The sequence below is a fragment of the Erithacus rubecula genome, assembly GCF_903797595.1.
Source record: "Erithacus rubecula genome assembly, chromosome: 20".
NCBI classification, from domain to species: Eukaryota; Metazoa; Chordata; class Aves; order Passeriformes; family Muscicapidae; genus Erithacus; species Erithacus rubecula.
Genome location: NC_136672.1, coordinates 2,637,976 through 2,658,438, shown reverse-complemented (window position 1 = coordinate 2,658,438; position 20,463 = coordinate 2,637,976).

The following is a 20,463-nucleotide window of genomic DNA, read 5'->3' as shown; positions in this document are numbered from 1 at the left end:
ACAGCCCAGAGAGGCAGAGATTAAAATTAATAGTGTAAAAGCTCTGGTTTAGAGCCCACCCTTGTCAGAAATTACGTTTTCCTGAGTTCATATTGAGCAAGACTGCATTGCATGGCTTTTTCAGAGGAAATCCATAAACATCTTGAGGCTTCCATGCTCCCTGGGCACATGGATGTACAGATTCTGTGTTGAATACACAGTTTTGGGACTGCTGCTCTGTCCAGCCCTTTATCCTGTTTGGATCCTGGAGAGTTTGGTTCAAAGAGAAACCAGCTCACTGCAAACATCTGGGAATGCCATGTGTGCTTGGTTTAAAGGTTTCCCAGTGGTGTTGGTAACCCTTCAGTAATTGAACTCTGAATGGCACCCTGTGACCCCAGTGACATGGGGGCTGAAGACAGCAGCATCTGGAGGCTTTTGGAGGTTTGCAGGGCAGAGCTGGAGCCCCTCAGCCTCCTCCAGCTGCTCCTCACTGCAGTGATCCTGCTGGATGGATGCTGGCATCAGCACCAGGGCAGCACAGATTAGCCCTAGGGAAGGATGTTGATTATGTCCACCTTCCATCTGTCCAGGAGGGGCTTTGTTGATGCTACAGCTGAGCCAGGTTCCCCTGGCTTGGTAGGTGGATGTGTTTATCCTGGAGAAAATTCCATATTCCTCTCTTTGTGAGTTCTGAGAACCCATATTGACCAGTGCAAGGGGCTGGGGAGAGCAAGGAGGTGGCAATTTCCACCTGGATAAAGTCATTAAACTCCTACTTTGGCATCTGTTTCTTGAGGAGTGTTGGAAGACTTGCAGATTGACAGTGATTTAGCAGAAACATTCACATGTGGTTCCCAGAATGGTTCCTAGATCCAGCTTTAGGTCCTGCCATAAAATAAGACTGGTGTCCAGTGGCACAGAAGAGCTGCTGGACTGTGAGTGCTGCTGGTGCAAGAGCCTGAGTGCCCAGAGATGGAGTCAGAGCCCAGCTTTGCTCCTACAGCTCAAACCCAGGCACCAGATGACTTTTTTTTTTTTGCAAACTATATTGCTCATGGATGTTTTCATGAGGTTTGAAAACTTTCTATGAAGACTGATTTCAAGTTACCCTCCTACTTATCCTCTGTGCCAGTAGGACAAATAAAAGTGACCCCAAAATGAACTGGCCCCCTTGCTGAGACAGAGCTTTCAGTTCAGCTCAGTTTATGAATGTGGATTTGAACTGATCATTGCTGTGCCTGACTGGGTTCAGAGCCATCTGCCTGGTGCTGGGATTCCACCTGCTGCCTCTTCAGCCAGACTTCACATGGTTGTTCTGGCAGGAGAAGGTTCTGAGCTACATGGTGGCAATAAATGCATTTTTAAATGGAAGGAAATCACATTGTTATCTGTTTGGAAGCAAAGTTGCAGCACTCTGTGTGGAAAGTAAAACATGCCCAATGTGTTTAGGTTTATTATTATTATTTTAATTATTATTATTATAACCCATCATCTTCTCTTGAAAGTAGAGGTGGCCTTCAAAAGACTCCAAACTGCAAGGAATTTACCTTTTTTTTTTCCCAGAAATATGTTTGCTTTTAATGACATTTTCATCTATAAAAGCTAAAAATAACATGCCTTATTAAATTCAGAGCACTCTGGGACACAGTTTGCTCTTTTCTGGCTGAGAAGGTAGAATTTTCCTCCGAGAGGATCACATTTTCTGTTGAGTTTGGTGCTTTTTCTGCCTGCCAGCTGCAATTTTGTGTGGCTGTGGAAAATGGAGGGGACTTGTGAAGCATCTTTCACAAACCTGGGACTCTGGGAGCTGATGTTTCCTTCCTACACAGAGAGAAGTTGCTGCTGTCTCCTGCTGTGGTCAGGAGGAGGGGGAGAGATGCCAGCACAGCTCAAAGGAATGTCCAAGCCAATCACACTGCTCTGGACTTTCCACACTTTGGTGTCATCAGAGGAAGTTTCTAGTTGCAGTCTAACATTGTATAACAAAAATCACTGGGAAACAGCTGATTGTTTTGGTTTGGGGAGGGAGAGAATGTCTGAAATCACAGTAATTTCCAACACTGGTGCCATGTCAATGTACAGTGCTTCAGTTTAAATCCTCACCTTAGCTCCTACTCAAAGCTTTGTCACATACACCTGGACTCAGGTTGAACCAGATCAGATTTTCTCTCACTTACTGAGAGTTTGAGTTGTTTCCAGTTTCTCATCTCTTGCTGATAATTTTTAGACAGTCACCAATGTAGCTCAGGGCAGGTTTCCTGCCTTCTGTAGAGCAGTAAAAGGAACTGGAATATTATGCACAAGGGGAATCCCAACCCTTCTCTTTTTATTGCAACAACTGGATGGGTTTTAGAATGTTAAGGTGTGTATTAAGTAGATGAAAGTAAAAAAATAATCGTAGAGGGGTGATTTTTGCTATTGATAAACTCTCCAGTATTGTCTCAATTCCCCATGTGAGTTCCTGCCCTGATGAGGAGAGTATTTCTTAGTGCTCTTCCACAGCATTGACTTTTTTACATGCTGGTCTGTTGTGGTGATTAGACAGAGAAAAATGTAAAAATCATCATCAGGAGTGATTGTGAGGGGCACCCACCAGATAAGACTTGGTTGGTGGTGATGTTGCAGGACATCCCTGCTCTACCATCAGGCACTGGTCCCAGGAGACTCTGTGCTCCCTTCATGAGCTTCTGAAAGTTTGTGCAGGGGGTTGAAGTGTTTTTGCAGCTGATCCACATGAAAAACCATCAGGTAAGAGGAAAAGAAAAGCCACGTTTGCTGGATTATGGTTTCCAAATCCTTCAACTTCTGGAGAGGGCAGGAAGGGGATTGGAGAGGGAATCAGGACTGGAGCAATTAATCTCACTGGAGCTTGGACAGCCCTCATCACAGACTGGCAGTGATTTATGCACAAAGCTTCATCTCTGTCTTGTGCAGGAGCAAAGTCAGATCTGCCCCAGTGTGAGCTGGGGTGGCTCCATGGCAGCTGATGGTCTGTCCCAGCCTGTCTGGGCACAGTTTGTGAGCTCCTATTATCTTTGGGGGATATGGGGACTGGTGCTGCTCCTCTGTCGTGCCTGTAATGGGGATGTTGAGTGTGAGATGTGCAGCCAGGGCTGGAGCTGGGACTGCCCATCAACAAGTGACTGCTGGGATGGCTGAGGCTCCTCTGTGGGTTCAGCTGTGCAATTAAACAGCTCAAGCCCTGGCTGCTCCTGTCCCTGACCCTGAGCCTGGCCCCACACCCCCATCAGGGAGCTGGAGAGAGGGAGAAGGTTCCCCCTGAGCCTCCTTTTCTCCAGTCTGAGCCCCCCCCAGCTGCTCCTCTGCCCACCCTGCCTGGCACTGAATGATTTCTTTTGCCAGATGGAGGGAGCTGAGAAAGGAAACCCCCCCTTGCTCCCTCCCACCTGCACAGGCACTTTGGCCACGTTCATCTCTGTAAATCAAAACATTTGCTGTACATCTGACCTGTAATTCATGTTCTCTTCAGCTAACATGCTGCTGCTGAGCCAACCACGAGGCTGTGGAAGCTTGGAGGTGTTGCTGGGGCTGATCAGTGGCATCCTGGATTGTTGCACTGGGGCTATGGAGCCATGAAAAGAATATAGCAGCAAAGTTCTCCATGCAATAGAGAAGAAAAAAGCCTTTTATTTAAAGAAATGCTACACTCATATAGAGTAGCTCATGGCAGCAAGGATAGAAATGATTCCATTGGTGCAAGAGAGGTGACACCCTGGCCACACCTCTCACACACCCTGCAAGTGCATAATCATTGTTATAATTCTCTCCTCTCCTCTCCTCTCCTCTCCTCTCCTCTCCTCTCCTCTCCTCTCCTCTCCTCTCCTCTCCTCTCCTCTCCTCTCCTCTCCTCTCCTCTCCTCTCCTCTCCTCTCCTCTCCTCCTTTCATGTTTTCTTTGAGCACCATGAAAAATCCAAGCTGCTTCCCTGATTCCCAGCTGTATCCAATGACACTTGATGGCCTCATGGGTTTTTCTGTCCTGAGTGATGGTTCCAGAGGTGGGACCTGCCAGAAACCCCACGTGGACATTGGGCACCTGATTCCTGGTGCCAGGAAAGTGCTCAATTACCTAGTTCAGGCCTCCTTTACATGTAATTTGCATGAATGCAGTAATTTGAGAGGGTTGTTTTTTTTTTTTTAATGAAGAGACTAATCTCTCTTTCTGCACCCCATTCTGAGAGAATTCTGCTCCTCTGTTCAGTTTGGACAGGAACATGTTTGTCATGCTAAGGTAAAATACTAGATGTGAGACTGGGGAATAGATCTGGGTGTCATTCTTTATCCACTCTAAATTCAGCTTCTTTAGAGCTTTGACCACTCCAGACCATCCCAGCTGCTGCTGGGACAGGCTTTGGTCTAATTTCACCTTTCTCAATCATTTGAAATTCGAGATGGCTGCAGCTTTCTGCTGAAATGCAAGGAGCATCTTTGCTGTGATCTCATCCATTTCCTGACACTGCCCTTGCCTCTTTCTTCCACCCAAACCCAGACAGAGCTTTCCTCGAGGTCTTAAGCAGCCTTAGAACATTTCCCCAGATGATTTTCATTTCCTTCTGCCTCTGTTCTTCCCCAATCCAGCTGGGAGCTGAGGTTTCCAAGTACCTTGAAGAAAGGCTGCTCTTGTGGTTTTGCCACAAGTTTCAGGGGAAGCTGTACAGGATATTTCTTGAGATTTTTCAGTCTTGCTTTCCAGGTCTTGAAGCTTTAGATAACTGAACTGAATTAGTGAACTATTTGAAGATTTCCTGTCACTGATAATATATTTGGGTGTCAAACTTGGAGCTAATGGGGGTGTTTGTGGGTTAAAACCACTTTTGTGCAGGGTAATGTCCTGGTGAAGCCAAAGGACAGATATCATCCAGAGGGGAAAAATAAGTCCTGGACACACTCAAATGTCCTTACCACAGCTAAGCCTGTTCTAATCTCCTTGCCAAAACATTTTTTTCATTAAAAATATAAAATAAAAGAAGTATTTTAATTAAATACAAATTTCTGTGGAATTTATCTACTGCTTTCAAAAAGCATCCACGCTTTAGCAGTAACTCAAAGCCAGGACATCATGGCTCAACAGAACTATTTGCATTTGAAAGCTTTTCAGTTGAAAATGTGTATGTTTTGGAATTGAAAACCTGTTTTATGGCTTTCATTTTTATGGGAACACTGGAAAAATTTCTGCTTCAGGGAAGGACTATTCTGACTCTAGTAAGATTTTTATTCTCAGAACCAAGCACTGTTTTCTCAAAGACACATTTTAACATGTCATTTCTCATATATTTTTCTTCCCTCTTGCCTCTCAGACCATTTCCCTTGACTTGCTTAACCCTACTTGAAAACCAGTATGAGAAATGGGGTTTTGTGTTACTGGCTCTGTTGCCTGGCTCACTGTTTTGGGCAGTTAAACAAACATCCTGGAGAGCTCTCTGGCCTGACTGCAGCCACAAAAATGCAGGTTTCACAGTGGAAGCAAGCTGGAAGGTTATTTTCAGGCCTGAGATATATAGCAGCACTTTATCCACCTGAGCCCAGGCTCTGCTGAACGATCCAGTGCTATGGGCAGGGCAAGCCCTGATGATTTCAATATAAATGGGGATGACAAGATGAGAGGCCAAATGCTGAGTGGATTTAATCATCTGACAAGTGCAATGATTAATCTCAAATATTCTGCAGTCAGTCCCAGAGTGGAATTTCTTAGAAATGAGGCCATCAGCCATGGACATTTATTTGCTGGCAGCCCTGGCCACGATGTGCACAGCAAAGCAAGGAAGTTCTGGTTGTGTGCAAAGCTGTTAGCAGTGACAGAGGAGGAGTTGTTAAATAAATACACAACTCATCAGGCATGGCAAGGTGCTCCCAGCCTGGGCTGGGCTCTGCCTTCCCTGCAGAGCTGGGAAATTGTGGGTTTGCATTGCCAAGTGCTGCTGCCTTTGCTTTCTTCAGGCTGGGGCTCTTTCCTTCAGCTCCCTTCCCTTTGGGGTGCTGCTGACAGGGTGTTTTTTGGGTCTGGCAGAGATCCACATGGCTCCCTGTGCCTGGGAAGGCTGGAGGGGAGGTGGCAGAGCCAGGCTGGGTACCTGGCAGGGCACATTTCCATTCTGGGGTTGCCCTCTTGTATTTCTCACGTGTGAGTTTGGTTTGCAGCTCAGACCCAGGTCAGAGCAGGCATTGAAACCAGATTTGCAGTGATTTCAGAAGCCCCACACAGTCTCATCTCCCAGTTTGACCTGGGCAAAGTTGGAATGTGTCCAAAAAGCTGGGGAAGGGTCTGGAGCACCAGGAGGGGCTGAGGGAGCTGGAAAGGGGCTCAGCCTGGAGAAAAGGAGGCTCAGGGGGAACTTGTGGCTCTGCACAACTCTCTGCAAGGAGAGTGGAGCCAGATGGGGGTGAGACTCTGCTCTCAGGGAACAGGGACAGGACAAGAAGGAAAAACCTGAAGTTGCAGCAAGCAGGGTTTGGATTTTACATCTCTTCACTGAAAGGCTGGTGAAGCAGTGGTGCTGGCAGAAAGTCCTTGCAGAGCCTTTCAAGCAATGCTGGGGCTCAGTGTTCAGCAGACAATGTGGAGAAAGCTTGACAAATGAGATTTGTTAGAGCAGACACTGCAGAAAGCCAGGGCCATGAAAAATGTAAGCCTAACACCGATTATTCATGGTGTGCTGGGATTTCCTGATGGGTGTTTCAGGAGTCCTGTGTGACCTGGCTTGGGTAAAGACCCTTCTGAAGCAAAGTTGCTGAGCTCCTCTGAAACCTGAGGAAGGAAAAACCTGCAGCCACTGCTGCCTCTGAAGCTGGGCTTGCAAACACTTGATGTGGGATGGCATTCCAGGTGACAGAAAGGCCACCAGTGCAAGTGCCCACAGGGCTATCAGTGAGGCAGCAGGGTGAAAATGGGTTTATTTAAAAGATAAAACCCATTGTACAAATCCCCCATGCTCCCAGATTGGTGGCACCTCTATTGACTGTGGAAATGTGGCTGCAGCCAATTCTGCATCAATTTGATCAAACCATGCCTCTTGTTCATGGCTGGCCTTGAACCCCACCACTTTTAAGGGAAAAAAGTGAAGTGATGCCCTGGATTCTTTCTACTTGACAGTATCAGGCAGTTTTCCCACCATCTCTGAGAAGCAGCACTTGCTGCTTCCACATGACAGGAGAAAAATGTTTGAAAGAGCAGTATTAATAATAATAGCAACATTAAAGTGTGGGGAAGGATTACAAAGGTAATTCTGAGATCCTTCTCAGTAATGCAGGCTATTAACAAAAGATAATCACCTTTAAGTTAGTCACCTTTAGCCCTGGAGTAAAATGGAGGCACAATTATTCAATGCAGTACAGAAGTAATTTAAAAAAAGATGGATGAACAGTCAGCTCACTCAGTTCTTGCTTGGGAAACCAGCCAGGGCCATGTTCAAAAGGGAGGAAAGCTCAGTGAAAAGAATGGCAGCAATAAGTGAGTCCTTCTCTCCATCCTTCCATCAAATCTGAAGTTATTCACTCTTCAGAGCATGAAAGGGGAAAACCAGCAGAACCATGTTGAAAAGCAGTTCTTGTGTTCAGAACCATGTTGAAAAGCAGGTTTTATGTTCAGAACCATGTTGAAAAGCAGTTCTTGTGTTCAGAACCATGTTGAAAAGCAGTTCTTATGTTCCTTTTCTGAGCAGCATTGGAGGCTGTTTTACTCTGGACTGCCATGGAACACCTAGGTGCATTCTCTGTGTCAGAGTGCAGGGTTTTTGTCACCAGGAGCCACTGGCTGTGTCCATCCTTTGTGTCCTGCTGGGTCTGTGGCAGAGGGGCAGCCTGAAGAACGAGGTGGGATGAGCTCTGTAAGGAAAAGGCACAGTGTCTGCTGAAAGAGGCTCAGGAGCCAAAGGAATTGGCACCAGCAGGACCTAAAAGATGTGGCCACCTTGCAGTGCTGGAAACAGGAATCCCTTTGTTCACAACTGCTGTGGGACCCCTTGCCTTGTGTCCACACCCTGCCTCTTTCCCAGAAACTGGCCTGAGGTTGCTGGAGTACAAGGGCTTTCTAGTTTCTGTCAGGTTGCTTCTGAGTGCTCCCTTGCTGGTTTTATTGTTTAAAAGGGTTATTGGAGTTTTATGCTAGGCAGAAGGAATGTGTGGACTCTGGAAGCAGTTATGAGGTTTCAAAAATGACTTTGAAAGGTCTTTCAAGCTGCAAAGACGAGCAGTTGGGGCCCTTGGAAATGCCCAAGGCAGGGCTGTAGCACATGCAAGTTCCCTGCACAAGCTGGCTCTGATTTGCCATCTGACCTTGCATTCAAGCAAATAAAATTCCCACTTTTAACATTCCCACAGAAAGAGGCACTGAGCTGGGCACCCAAACCCTTCTGTTGTCTGTGCTGCCTGCATGAGCTGTGACAGGAGGGGACAGAGAGACTCCAGCCTGGTGGCACAGGGCTCAGCCTCACCCTTGCCCTGCAGCTGAAGAATCTGTGAGAGATGAGCAGGTATGAGACACTCAAACAGAATAAACTCCTTGGGAAGCAAACTGAGCTGCTGGGAGAGGCACTGTGAGTGGCCACTAATCCACAGCCAAAGGGAGAGGTTCAGTCCAGCCCAGTCCAGAGTGGGATAAATTCTGAGTTTCTGTGCTATGTCCTGCCTGTGCTGTGTCCTTGCCTGCTCATTCCTGCACTGCTCCCCAGGGGCTCTGGCTGGACTGCTGCTTGCTTTGCCTTTACAAGCACCATGGTAGGAGCTCACACATGATTATTCTGAGATATTTCTGCAGTTTCAGCTCCAATTTCTTCTTTTCCACTGCACAGCTCACATGCAGGCTCAACCAGAAGCTCCTGAGCTGGTCTGGACACCTCAAAATCCTGTTTTTAGTGTTGCAAACATCCATGTCCTGGAGTAGGGGCTTGTATGAGGATCAGGGAATTGGTGCCTGCTTTTGCAGCTGGAGGTGTTTGATGACAAACCTGTCACTTTGGGGTTTGCCTGTATTTGGGGGTGATACAGCAGTGTGGGCAGTGATGTGAGGACAGAGAGGTGTGGGGTCTGTCCCTGCTGGCTGCAGCTCAGGGGATCAGGGGAGGGCTGCACTGAGTCTGGAAATTCTGTGTGTGCCCACCAGCACCTTCCCTCTCCGAGTCAATCCCAGGGCTCCAGCCAGGGTGGCAGACACTTAGAACTCATAACCATAACCATAACCACATAACCACAGCAGAAACCTTTCCAGCCCAGAGCAGGTTTAGGCATTTCAACCCAGAATTTCTCTCCAGTTTTTTGGGGTGTGGTACTTGCTCAGGACTCTTCATCCCATAAAACCTTGCTCATTGTCCAGCCTGTGCTTCAGACTCGTGTTCAAGACGCTGGTGAAGAATATCTCAAGAATCCAGTCAAATTAGCTGTGCAAAAACTGGGCAAAATAGTGCATTTCTTGCCCTCTGCTGTTAACCCTTGGTGTGCTGTGCAGGGGGCAAGCTCTGAGCCCATCACTCCCTGTGCTGTGGAGTTTTCTGGATGCCCTTGGCCTCCAAAATTGCTGGGCTGGGTGCTGCTGCCTGTGCTGGCCCATGTGAGCTCCTGGAGATGTGTTTTGCTGCCTTCTTGCTGTATCACCCTGTCTTGTGTAATAGGTGGCTCTGAGTCTTTATTGGGCATTGTGTGGAAGACACTTTTTCCTGGAGGATGCACAAGCTGGATCAAAGCCCAGCAACCTTCCCTGTTGTGTGAAAATGAGGAGCACAGAGGTCTGGGCAGTGTCTTGTGGCTCTTAGAGCTGTTTGTGTACCATATTCCTGTTGACAGCAGTGTGGTTTTGGGGAAAGAAGAAGGGGGAAGCAGCTGAAAATCAAATCCTTCACATGCTTTGTTCACCTGAAACCCAAAGCAATTTGTGAGTTCACTTTCAATATCTTTCTATTAAAGCAGACCTTTTTTTCCATAGAAATTGCTCTCAGGTTCTTGATCAGCTTGAATAAGCACAATGCCTTCTCTTGTCAGAGGGGCCCACTTCAGCTGTAAATCTGATGTTGAGAAATTGGATTTCTCTGCTGCTCCCAAGCTGTCCTCAGAAGAGTGGGGAGAGCTGAGTGTGGCATTGCTGAGCAGGCACCAGGCAGGGCTTCCTCAGCTCACAGAAAGGGAGTTTGCCCTTCCCATTCTTACAGGATTTGAGGTGGGTGAGCAGGAAGAACAGGCAGAACCTGGGCACCAGGAGCTGTTAAACTCCTGCTGCACTCAGAGCCAAATAAGAGAATCCCCCAGCTTGTGTTACCCGAGTTTTAGAGGTGAAAATAATGTTTGCATCTTTCAAAAGCCATGGCAAGGGTGGGCTGGTGTCTCATCTGTGCCTGGTGGTGACACAGTGGTGGGGAAGTGTCCCAGCCACCTGCTGACCTTTTGCTGGGACCAGAACTCTTTAAAACTACTAAGGGACAGCTCACAGCATCCCCTGGTCACTGTGGAAGCAAGATACCAAGAGACAGGTCCTCAACCACAGAGACTGCTTGGAAGAAAAAGTTAAAAAAAATATAAACACGTTAATACAGAACACTTTGTTCTGCTTTTGATGGCCTTTACTGTTCATGTCATCAGGATTTTCTCTGCAGACATACAATTCAGGAGAGCATTTAAAGAAAAAAAAAAAATTAAAGCTGAGATTTTCTTGGAATCACATGTTTCCAGACTCAGAGGACCTGAGAGTAAAGCTCCAGATATAATCCTGAGATTTGGCAGTGCTCTTTGTATCATATTAAGTGATGGTCTACAGCACTCGTTAATTGCTGCAGGCTGAAAACTGATCCTGGCTCCCAACAGAGCTCTTCTGCTCATTCTCAGTGCAGAAGTTTCTCCAGTTCTGGGGAGTGGGAAATGTCACTTTCTAAAGGGCATAGGTACAAAATTACAGAGTGATATAACCTATGTACAGTCTGAACAGTGTTTTTAACTGTCTTATTCAAAACAAAATTTGAGTATAGGCAACTAAAATGATCTACTGATGTATTCCTGAATAACCATACAGGTTATTTTGTCTTTATAAGCCTCAAAAATCTGTTGAAGACCATCAGAAGAGAGAGCAGGCTGCTGGTTAAAACAGGACAGTGTGTGATGTGGACACATGCAGGATCAATCCACATTTCTCCTCCCAATCCTCTGTGAACCAGGAGAGGCACTGTTACCTGCACCACTCTGAAAAGAATTCTCTTTTTAACGTTCATTAATTGTGGATTTTTTTTTTTTTTTGGACCCTAGAACAGGCACTCCTGTGTGATTTCTGCTTGGGCACAAAGCTTTGGGGCAGCAGCTCCTCTCCCAGGTCTGGCATGGGGGGTTTGGGGTCGGGGTGGGCTCCCTGCTCTCTGTTAGGATGGGTTTATGGCAGCTGAACAGGCTGTCCCTGGCCACAGGGGAGATAATCTCCAGGTGCCACTGTTAACCTTGTCCCCTGGCTCCCTGCAGATTTGGAGGGGCAGGACTGCCTGGATGAGAAAAGTGATTTGCTGCAGAACTGTCCAACACGATTCTTGGACACAGGGCAGTGAAGCTGCTCTCTCATCCTGCTCCAGCCAGCTCACAGCCAAATCCCCTTTGCTTTTACAGCCCTCCACCTGCTGCTGGGCTGACTGTGCCATGCCAGGGCTCTGCTGTGGCTGTCACTGCTGAGCAGCTCTCCCTGTCTGGTGATGCTGCCTTTTGATTTTGGCACTGAGCAGGAATCTCCCAGGGCTGGCACCTTGGGAATGTCAACATCTCCTGTCCTGTGGAGCTTCTCACATGGAAAATCAGCAGCAATTCACTGTGAAGGGGGGAATTTGGGCAAAAAGGTGATTTATGTCAGGTGGGGATGGCTGTTCTCCTGTCCCCTGTCCCTGCTCTGCTGATGCACCCAGAGCTGGTGGCTTTGTCTCCCTTTGGGACTGGCACCCTCCAGCAAGCTGCCACACAAACACAAACATCAAAGGGCTGGCATGTGTGTGTTTTTCTGAAGCAGCTTTCTAGGTTTTACTGGGCTATAAAACACGGAGACGAGGGTATAAAAACAAAGCTGTGATGGACTTAGCAGAGAGCCAGAGTGAGTGAGGGGAGAAATGATGACAGTGAGAAAAAGGCTTATGAGCAAGGAATGATGTATCAGCTCTGTGTCAGGAGGAACAGATTTTGGAATAACTGTGAAGAGCATAAAACTGGTTTAGTCATTAACAGAGGGAAAAAAATACAGAAAATGAAAGAAAAAAGAAAAGGAGAGGAAAAAAGCTGAATAAAAATGAGTAAAGGAGGGAACTTCAAAGCATAAATTTCTCGACTGCATGACACTGATGCGTTGAACAGTTGTTCTGTGTGAGATAGCAGCAGTGATTTTAATGAACTTTAAAGAGCAGTATAAATAGGAGCAAACAAAGAAAGACGATTGCATTAGCTCAGAGTGAGGCACCCAGCTAATTGACTGAACAGGATTTAAATGGCAGGTTATTGTTTTTTTATTTATGTGTATAAACCTGTTTTTCTATTTGGGCTTAAGAAAATGGAATGAAATAAACCCCAGCATCTCAATTTGGATTTTCAAGGGAATCAAATGCTTGCTTGATTTCCGTGAAGAACGTAAGCTGACAAGGCAAAGGGCAGTGAAATGGTGCAACAGAGAAAGCAGGAGCCTTTTGCTGGCCTGGGAGGGGGCTGGCTGGGTAGAAGAATTCATTTTAGTTTGCTGCACAAACTCTCTCTGATGTTTCAAATGGATTTCACAGTGCTGCTGAATGGGGACTGCATCAGAAATGGGGTAAAAACAGGTCACCTTGCTCCTGGAGTGGGTCACCTCATTCTCAGCCTGGGCTGCAGATTTTCTTAGGCTTTGGATTTTCAGCTCAGAGCATTTGTTTGTACTGAGCTGCTTCTGGCTTTCCCATGAGCTGTGGGCTCTGTGTCCCCACTGCTGTGGGCAGCAAATGTGCAGAAGCAGCTGCTGGGGGAGGTAAAGCTGCTCCACGAATGGCCTGGGCTTGGATAGGGTGGGCTATCACTGATGGCTGCCTTCTTGGACTTACATACTCATTGAAACTCTTTTTATTGATAAACCATACCTATCTAATGCTTTACTGATGGGTAAAGAACAATTAGAGCATTTCCCCCCAAATATGGTAGAAGTGAGCAAAGAACTCAGTGAAGAAAACTCTGTGTGAAGTAAATTAGAAAGGCAGCTCATGTCTGAAAGTTGGAAAACTCTCCACCAGATCCACCCGTGGCTCTGACATTTCCAGTCCAACCTCTCTCACCTGTTGTACATTTGGTGGACTCAGAATCACTGTGTGAATTTGTGGAGACAGAAAAAGGGAGCCAGCCTGAATATTTGCAGTGTCAGGAGCATGCTGGGCTGTATAGGGAGTGGGCCGTCTTGTTAGACAAATTTGTGGTCCTTCAAGAACTGCTAAGGAAATTAATTAAAAATCACAATCTCTAATTGGGTGCATGACTGGAAAGCCAATGTCTTGTGTACCTGAGGTGTAGAGTAGTACAAATTCAGTTGCAATCACTGCTTTTTAATTCCCACCCTGACTTGCCCCACAAAGACTTCAAAGTTTGGACCCACCTCAAGCATTAATTAACTCACCAGCTCCTCCCCAGGCCCATCATCCCCCTGCTGCTTGTGAAACAACTTTCTTCTGCCCTGGGAAAGAAGTTCCCACCCCACACTCTTTGAACTCTTTCTGTGTGCCATTTCTCCTTGGAAGAGGCTGCACACTAATTTCTGTGCTGACCACCCACAATCCTTGGATATTTTGCCAAAGTCCAGCAGCTGAAGGGGCGAATCATGTCCCTGATTTGTAAACCACAGTTCTGGGTGTGGGTCAGAACAGTAGAGCCTGGAGAAAATCCAGCCTTTCTCCATCAGCTTTTCCAACTGTCACCCTCCATCATCATTTTCCTTCTTTGATTAAAGAGCAACGTGGATTCAGAAACCTCCAACAGAAGGCAGCCTTTGGTGGAAATGTCATTAATCTGGACCTGACTCCATATTTGTTTTAAATTAAAATTCTGAAGGAGCCCATGTGCTTTTCATATTCATTCTTCCTCACCACAAAACAGACTGGCCCAAGATGGACCTTTCTGAGCTGCTCAGATGGCAAGGTATTAGAGTAATTACCATTATCAGCACTGAGATTAAGGGATTTGGGTTGAGAAAAGGGGGAATTGAGGAATGAAGAAGCAGAAGGAAGGCAGAGGAAGAAAGGAGAAATGCTTCAGTGCCTTCCCTTGCAACCTAAACCCAGCTGCTTTCCAGTCCATCAGCTCCTCTTGTCTGCTTTATTTTCAGTGACCATGTCTCAGGTACCATGAGAAGTGTGAGTGTGTGCAGAGCTGGAGGGAACAAGCCACTCCAGGAGAAAGGAGCCCCCCAGTTCTGCTGGATTCCAGAATCCAGCCTGACTCAAGGTTTGCCAAATGTCCAGGGAGCAGAAAACTCTTGCAGTGCTGTTTGTGGGAGGTTTAATAGGTCAGTCTGTTCTTTTTGGCTTTGCTGAGCCACGTTTCTGAGCCAGCCTTCCTTCCTTAGTGCCAAACTCCTGATACACTCAGTGGGGCTGACTTTTGGGAAGTGCCTGGCCTAGCCTGGGCTGAGGCTGTAGATCTCCCTCTGAGGGATCCAGGTGGATCTCTCTGAACAGGAATATCAGAGCTCCAGCTCAGGGATATCAGAGCTCCCACTCAGGGATATCAGAGCTCCAGTTCAGGGATATCAGAGATCCAGCTCAGGGATATCAGAGCTCCAGTTCAGGGATATCAGAGCTCCAGTGCAGGGATATTCGAGCTCCAGTTCAGGGATGTCAGAGCTCCAGTTCAGGGATGTCAGAGCTCCAGTTCAGGGATGTCAGAGCTCCTGTCCAGGGATATCAGAGATCCAGCTCAGGGATATCAGAGCTCCAGTTCAGGGATGTCAGAGCTCCTGTCCTGGCCGTGCTGTGCTCAGCTGCTTCTGCTGCTGAGCTTGGAAGTGCCACACTTCATGTCCTCATTCAATGGAAATCATGTCCTTTGTTTTCTCATTAGCATGAGCAAGGAGGGTTCATTTGAGGTTTCATAAGGATATTTCCTCCACGTGCCCAGTGATGTGCAGCACTGAATTCTCTTTTACCTGACCTTGGTGCCCTTTAGAGCAGGACTGGTTCACAAAAACTTCTGTGCTAGCAGTGATGCCTGGAGAGGCCCCCTGGGGCAGAGGCTGGGCAGTGCCACAGGAATCAAGCAGGGATTCATGCCAAGGCTCCAAAGGATTCCCCTTGGGCAGTGCCACAGGAATCAAGCAGGGATTCATGCCAAGGCTCCAAAGGATTCCCCTTGGGCAGTGCCAGGGCCCGGCCGTGGCTCCACCCAAGATGGGCCCAAGATGGATCCCAGTCACGAGTTCTCACACTTGCATCACTTTGGCTCCATTTCCATCTTGGCTTCACTGTCCAATCCCAGCTGCAGCTCCTGCACTCCCATCCTCCCACATTCTCTCCTCCATTGGCTGCTGGTTGCACTTTTTGGGGCTGAAGCTGCAGCGTGTCCTTGGTTGTGGGGCTGGAAAAGGATTGTTTTGTGTGCCTGAGCTGGGAGGAGAACTTGGGACACTTTGCATGGAGTTCAGAGTCACACACCAATGCAGTGCACAGTCTGGGAATATGAAAGCTGAACCTTAAGGCATCAGAATGTGCCCCAAACGGGTTGAGGTTTCTGCAAGTGCAGGTTTTTCTGAGGTCATGCAAACCCCGACTTTACAAAAACTTACAGATTATCCATATTCATTTGAAGAACATCCCCAATAAAAGGCCAATAAATGGTCCAAATTGGAAAAGGCAGGGAGGAATTTTAAGGAAAAATTTGCTCGAACTCTTTAACTTAGCTAGAAGTTATTTTTGTTTCTATCCTCATCCAGGAAAGGGGCAGGTCATTTTAGATATAAATTAAAGAGAAAATATTGCTGAAGGCAGATTGTTCACCTGTAAAATCTCATCTCAAATCATTAAAGTTTGGCAAAGCTGTGTAAACAACTGAGGCTAAGAAATATTCAGCAGCTTTAAAACTCGATATTGTACTGCAGATATTCACAGGCAATTACATCACATCAAAATAAAAAAAATTAACTAATATTAAGAAAATTTATGATTAGAACGGGCCAGAATTTGGGTTAGTGCCTTGTATAAATGTAGATATGATTGCCTTTCATTTCATGGTTACCCACTTTTTTTTTTTAAAATACCATATCAGGATCTTGTCAAGCATTAAGTGGTGAGAGGGGAACAGCCTGAATAAAGGATGTGCTATTGGATGTTTATGCTGCCCCTGAGAAACACTCCACAGTTCACTGTCAGCAGTATCTTGGGACTCTTTCTCAGGAATGCAATAAGCCAGATATAGGCTAAAATTCAGAACATATTTGTTTAGGACCTCTGAGATCTGGACCTCTGTGATTCACTGCAAAAGCAAAGCTGTCCCAAAACTGACCTGAAGAAACTTCTTGCACATTTTGGTGGAATCCTGGGGGTTCACAATAGCAGAGGTGAGAGGAAACTTCCATCTACTAAACTGTCTGTACTTTCTTAAAAATTAAAATCAAACTGTGTAATTAATATTGGATCTGATGAATTTTGAAAAAAACCTTAATTGTTTCTTGCTCTTTTTTGCAGTCATTGCAATCCCTTTGCCCCGCCCAAAAATGGGTCAAAAAGACCCCAATTCTGTTATACTACAATGCCAAGAACACAATAGTGAAGTGAACAGGAGTCAGATTTTCTTCAGTGAATTACTGAGAGGCAAATTTAAAACTGTTACAAATAATATCTCATAATGACAATGGAAATGATGAGCACCCATAATCATGCCTCACAGCCATGTTTGCTAATAAGGAGGCAAAGTAGATGAGTATTGTAATGGTTTTTGTGTCAATTTTAGTTCAGTCTCCAGTTTTCAGACCAGCTGGAGCAAACAACCTTCAGTGCCTGCAATAGAAATAGACAGAGATGCTCTGAGCAAACCTTGACCCTGTTTTGCTTTACCAGATTACCTTTAGGATCCCTTCCACCCCAATATCCAGTGATTCTGTGGTGGCATCAGCCAGTGTGTGTTTGTTGCCATCTCTTGGATTCTGCTGCATCTTTTCCTCTCTCAGCTCACAGGGTCAGGTTTGTTGAGCTGGGGGCTCCACCTGCTCTGCCTTTATCCTGGTGCTGCTTCCAGTGCCATTCCTGGGGCTGTGCTGTCTGGGGAAAAGCATTTGAGCCTTGCCCAGCAGCAGCATGCTGACAGGGAGGTGATGCATGGCAGGCTTTTGACCCCTCCTGGCTGCTGTGGCTGGGAGGGCTCTGATCTCATTTGCAGCAGTGCAAATCCAGAGGAGCCACGTTAAGCACATTAAATTCAGTGGAGTTACTCTGAGTTTATTGCTCTGCACCTGGTACATGGGAGATGTCACCAGCAGCCTTTGCCTGATGGAAAGGAAGGGAGTAATGAAGGGAACTTGCAAATGAAAGGATGGAAACAGTTCCCAACAACAGGATTTTTGGAGGGATGTGAAATTTATTGGGAGTTGCTGCAGACTTGGCTTTATTTGAAACCAGCTCACACCTTTGGTGCTGGAAATATGGAATTAGGAATCTACAGGCACTGAGTTTTAAAACATGTCAAAGGCTACCTGGGCCCTGCCTGGAAGAAATGGTTCCTCAGAGCAGTTTAGGAAAAGTTAAAGTATGGGGAGGGTTGAGCTTTTGCTTTTTCATTTTCCCTTTTTTATCTAAGAAGGAAGAGAAGATGGGGAAGACTCAAAAAAAAAAAAAAAAACCCAAAAAAACCAACAAACCACCCCAAATAAAACATAAAAAAAAAAAAAAAAAAACATTAAAAAAAAAAAAAGAGGGAAATGAAAGCTAAAGTAATTAAAAAATAGTTGGATGAATTAAATAGTAACAATTGCCAAATTTTAAATTTTTTCTCTCTGCATGTGTAAAATACCAGTGAAAGATTTCAGTTTTGATGAAATTAAATTTCAGTTGGGGTCACCCCAGCCTCCAAATCCAGTATTACCAACCAGTCTTAATACTGGAGAGCCATTTGTTTTCCCCAAATATACATAGAAAATTCAAAATACCTGGAAACTAAAGACTTTGTGTTCAGCTTTTCCAGCCTGAGTCCCAAGAATTCCAGAGAAGCTGTTCTTCCCTGACAGTGGATGCAGGGAGGGACCTGAATGATGTGGCTGAGGAGCCTGGCCCAGGTGTTGGATGCCCCTCAGGGATGGGTGCACAATGGGAAATGAAACTTCCTTTGAATTTGGGATGGGGAATAATGCTGGGAAAGGAAATGTGGAGTTACCTGCTGAGGGCTGGAAGGATCTTCTCTCCTTCCTCTCCTGGCCACACGTAGACAGCCCAGGTGAGTGAAGGGCTGTGGTACAGACCAGCCCTCCATGTGGTTCCTCTCCTCACCTGTCTGAAGCAGAAAGGAAGCCCTGAAAGTGTCTGGTTCTCCCTGTTTCACATTTCCTTTTCCTTCCCAAGCTGTGTCTGTGGTCAGTCACTCTCCTGGTTTGAAGGACAGGTGTCTGCCAATAAAGGCAGAAGCTTCTCTTTGAAATGGAGAATGCAAACCCCCTCCCTCCAAATTATTATAATTTTGAAATTAAGGGGCTCTCAGACAAAGAGATGGGAATCAGGAATAACAGTTCTTTACTAGGAAAATTAAAATAGAAATACAGTATTACAAAGAACAATCCCTAACACTGCCAGAGTCAGAATCCAAGCTGACACAGTCAGTCAGTCAGGGTGTTGGCAGCAGTCCCATTCAATGGTGGCTGCATCCTCCTGCAGTGGCAGATGTGGTTCAGCTGGAGCAGTGCTCCTGGAGAAGGTGCAGTTTCCTCTGAAGCTCCAGGGATGATGTGGAAAGGTCTGGCTTTCCTCTGGAATCCAGTGGAAAGAAGGTCCCTTGGTGTCCAAAATCTCATTTTTTCTCTGGGTAGGAAAGGCTTGGCTCCTGCCCTGGCTGGAGCATCTCCCAGTGGGATGATGGAATTGTATCAGTCATGCACTGGGACTCACTGGCCATGAACAGGAGATATCTCCTGGAGGGAGGATGGGCTGTGGGAAGATAAAGATGATTGCCCAGCTGGTTTAAAGATGGTGATAGAATCCATACTTTTGGTCACATCCTGTGTTGCAACCCAAGACAGTCACTCTGTGGGTTGATCTTCCCCTCCACACCCCACTCCACAAGGTTTGCTTTTGAAGCAGGCAGGGTCCTCACTGCCCTCTGCATGTGCTTGTGTCTCACTCCAGAGGTGCCTAAAGCCTCTCATTTGTTGTTACCAGACTTAATTTGGACAAAAAATGCCACAGATTGCATCTTTCTTACAGGAGTTGGTTGTCAAATAGCTTTAAATCATAAACCAATTTGTCACTTTACTTCTGATTCTTAGAAAATCCACACTGAGCTTTAGAACTCAGTGAGTCTGGGGAGTGCACACTGGGATTTTCTCACACATGCTATTACTTTCTGCACAGGAGGAAACCCAGAGCTGGTGAAAATCTGAGGCTGTTAGGAATCTCTGGAGCTCTTTCTGCATTTCCTTGCTGATCCCAGGCAAGAAGCTGCAAGTGGTGCAGGTGTTCAGGGAGCAAAGGGGTGTGACTGCAGAGCTTTCCTGAGTGCACAGGTAGGAGCAGGTGATGGTGAGCAGCAGGTTGTACAGGCAGGGGAGGGATGCTGTGTCCCCTGGGATGTCTGGCTGTGTGCTGCTGGAGCACAGCTCAGTGGGAGCAGCACTGGGACAAGGAGGAAACATTAACTTGCAATAATCAAGTGTTTGAAAATCAGTAGTTTTGCTGTACAAGCCTTGTTTGACTGAATTTCCTCCTAAAGCGAATTTGACAAGCCTGGAAGATGGAATTACACACAAGAGCTTCTGTTTGCTTCCTGTGCTGCTTGTGCAGCAGCTGCCAAAGGCTCTGTGAGCTCTGGGCAGGGGGAAATTTCTTCCATGTGCTGGTTTGTCAGGTCTTGCACCACAGAGCACATCAGAGGCTGGGAACTGCTCCTCTGCCACAGGGTTTGGTGGCTCCTGTGCTCAGGGGGCTTTTAATGTGACTCTCAGAAAGGAGCTGAGTCTGGGCTGAGCAGTCCTTCCTGTTTTTTTTACCAGGCTGATGTAATACCCTTGTCCTAATGCATTGATAGTCACATTTCTCATAAAATAAAATTATTAAAATAAAATATTAAAATAAAAAACAAAACAAATTATTAAAATAAAATAATTAAAATAAAATAGAATAAAAAGAAAATGAAATATTAAAATAAAATAAATAAAACAAAATAAACCAAACCAGAATAAATGGCAATGTACCAGCAGCCTTTCAATGGTGAGCCTGAGGCAGGGCTCTGGAGCAGCCCTCCCAACCTTAGTGGGCTTTTCAGAGAGAAGAGAGGATTCTTCAGCAGAAGATAGTGTTTGTTTCTGCCTTGGCTC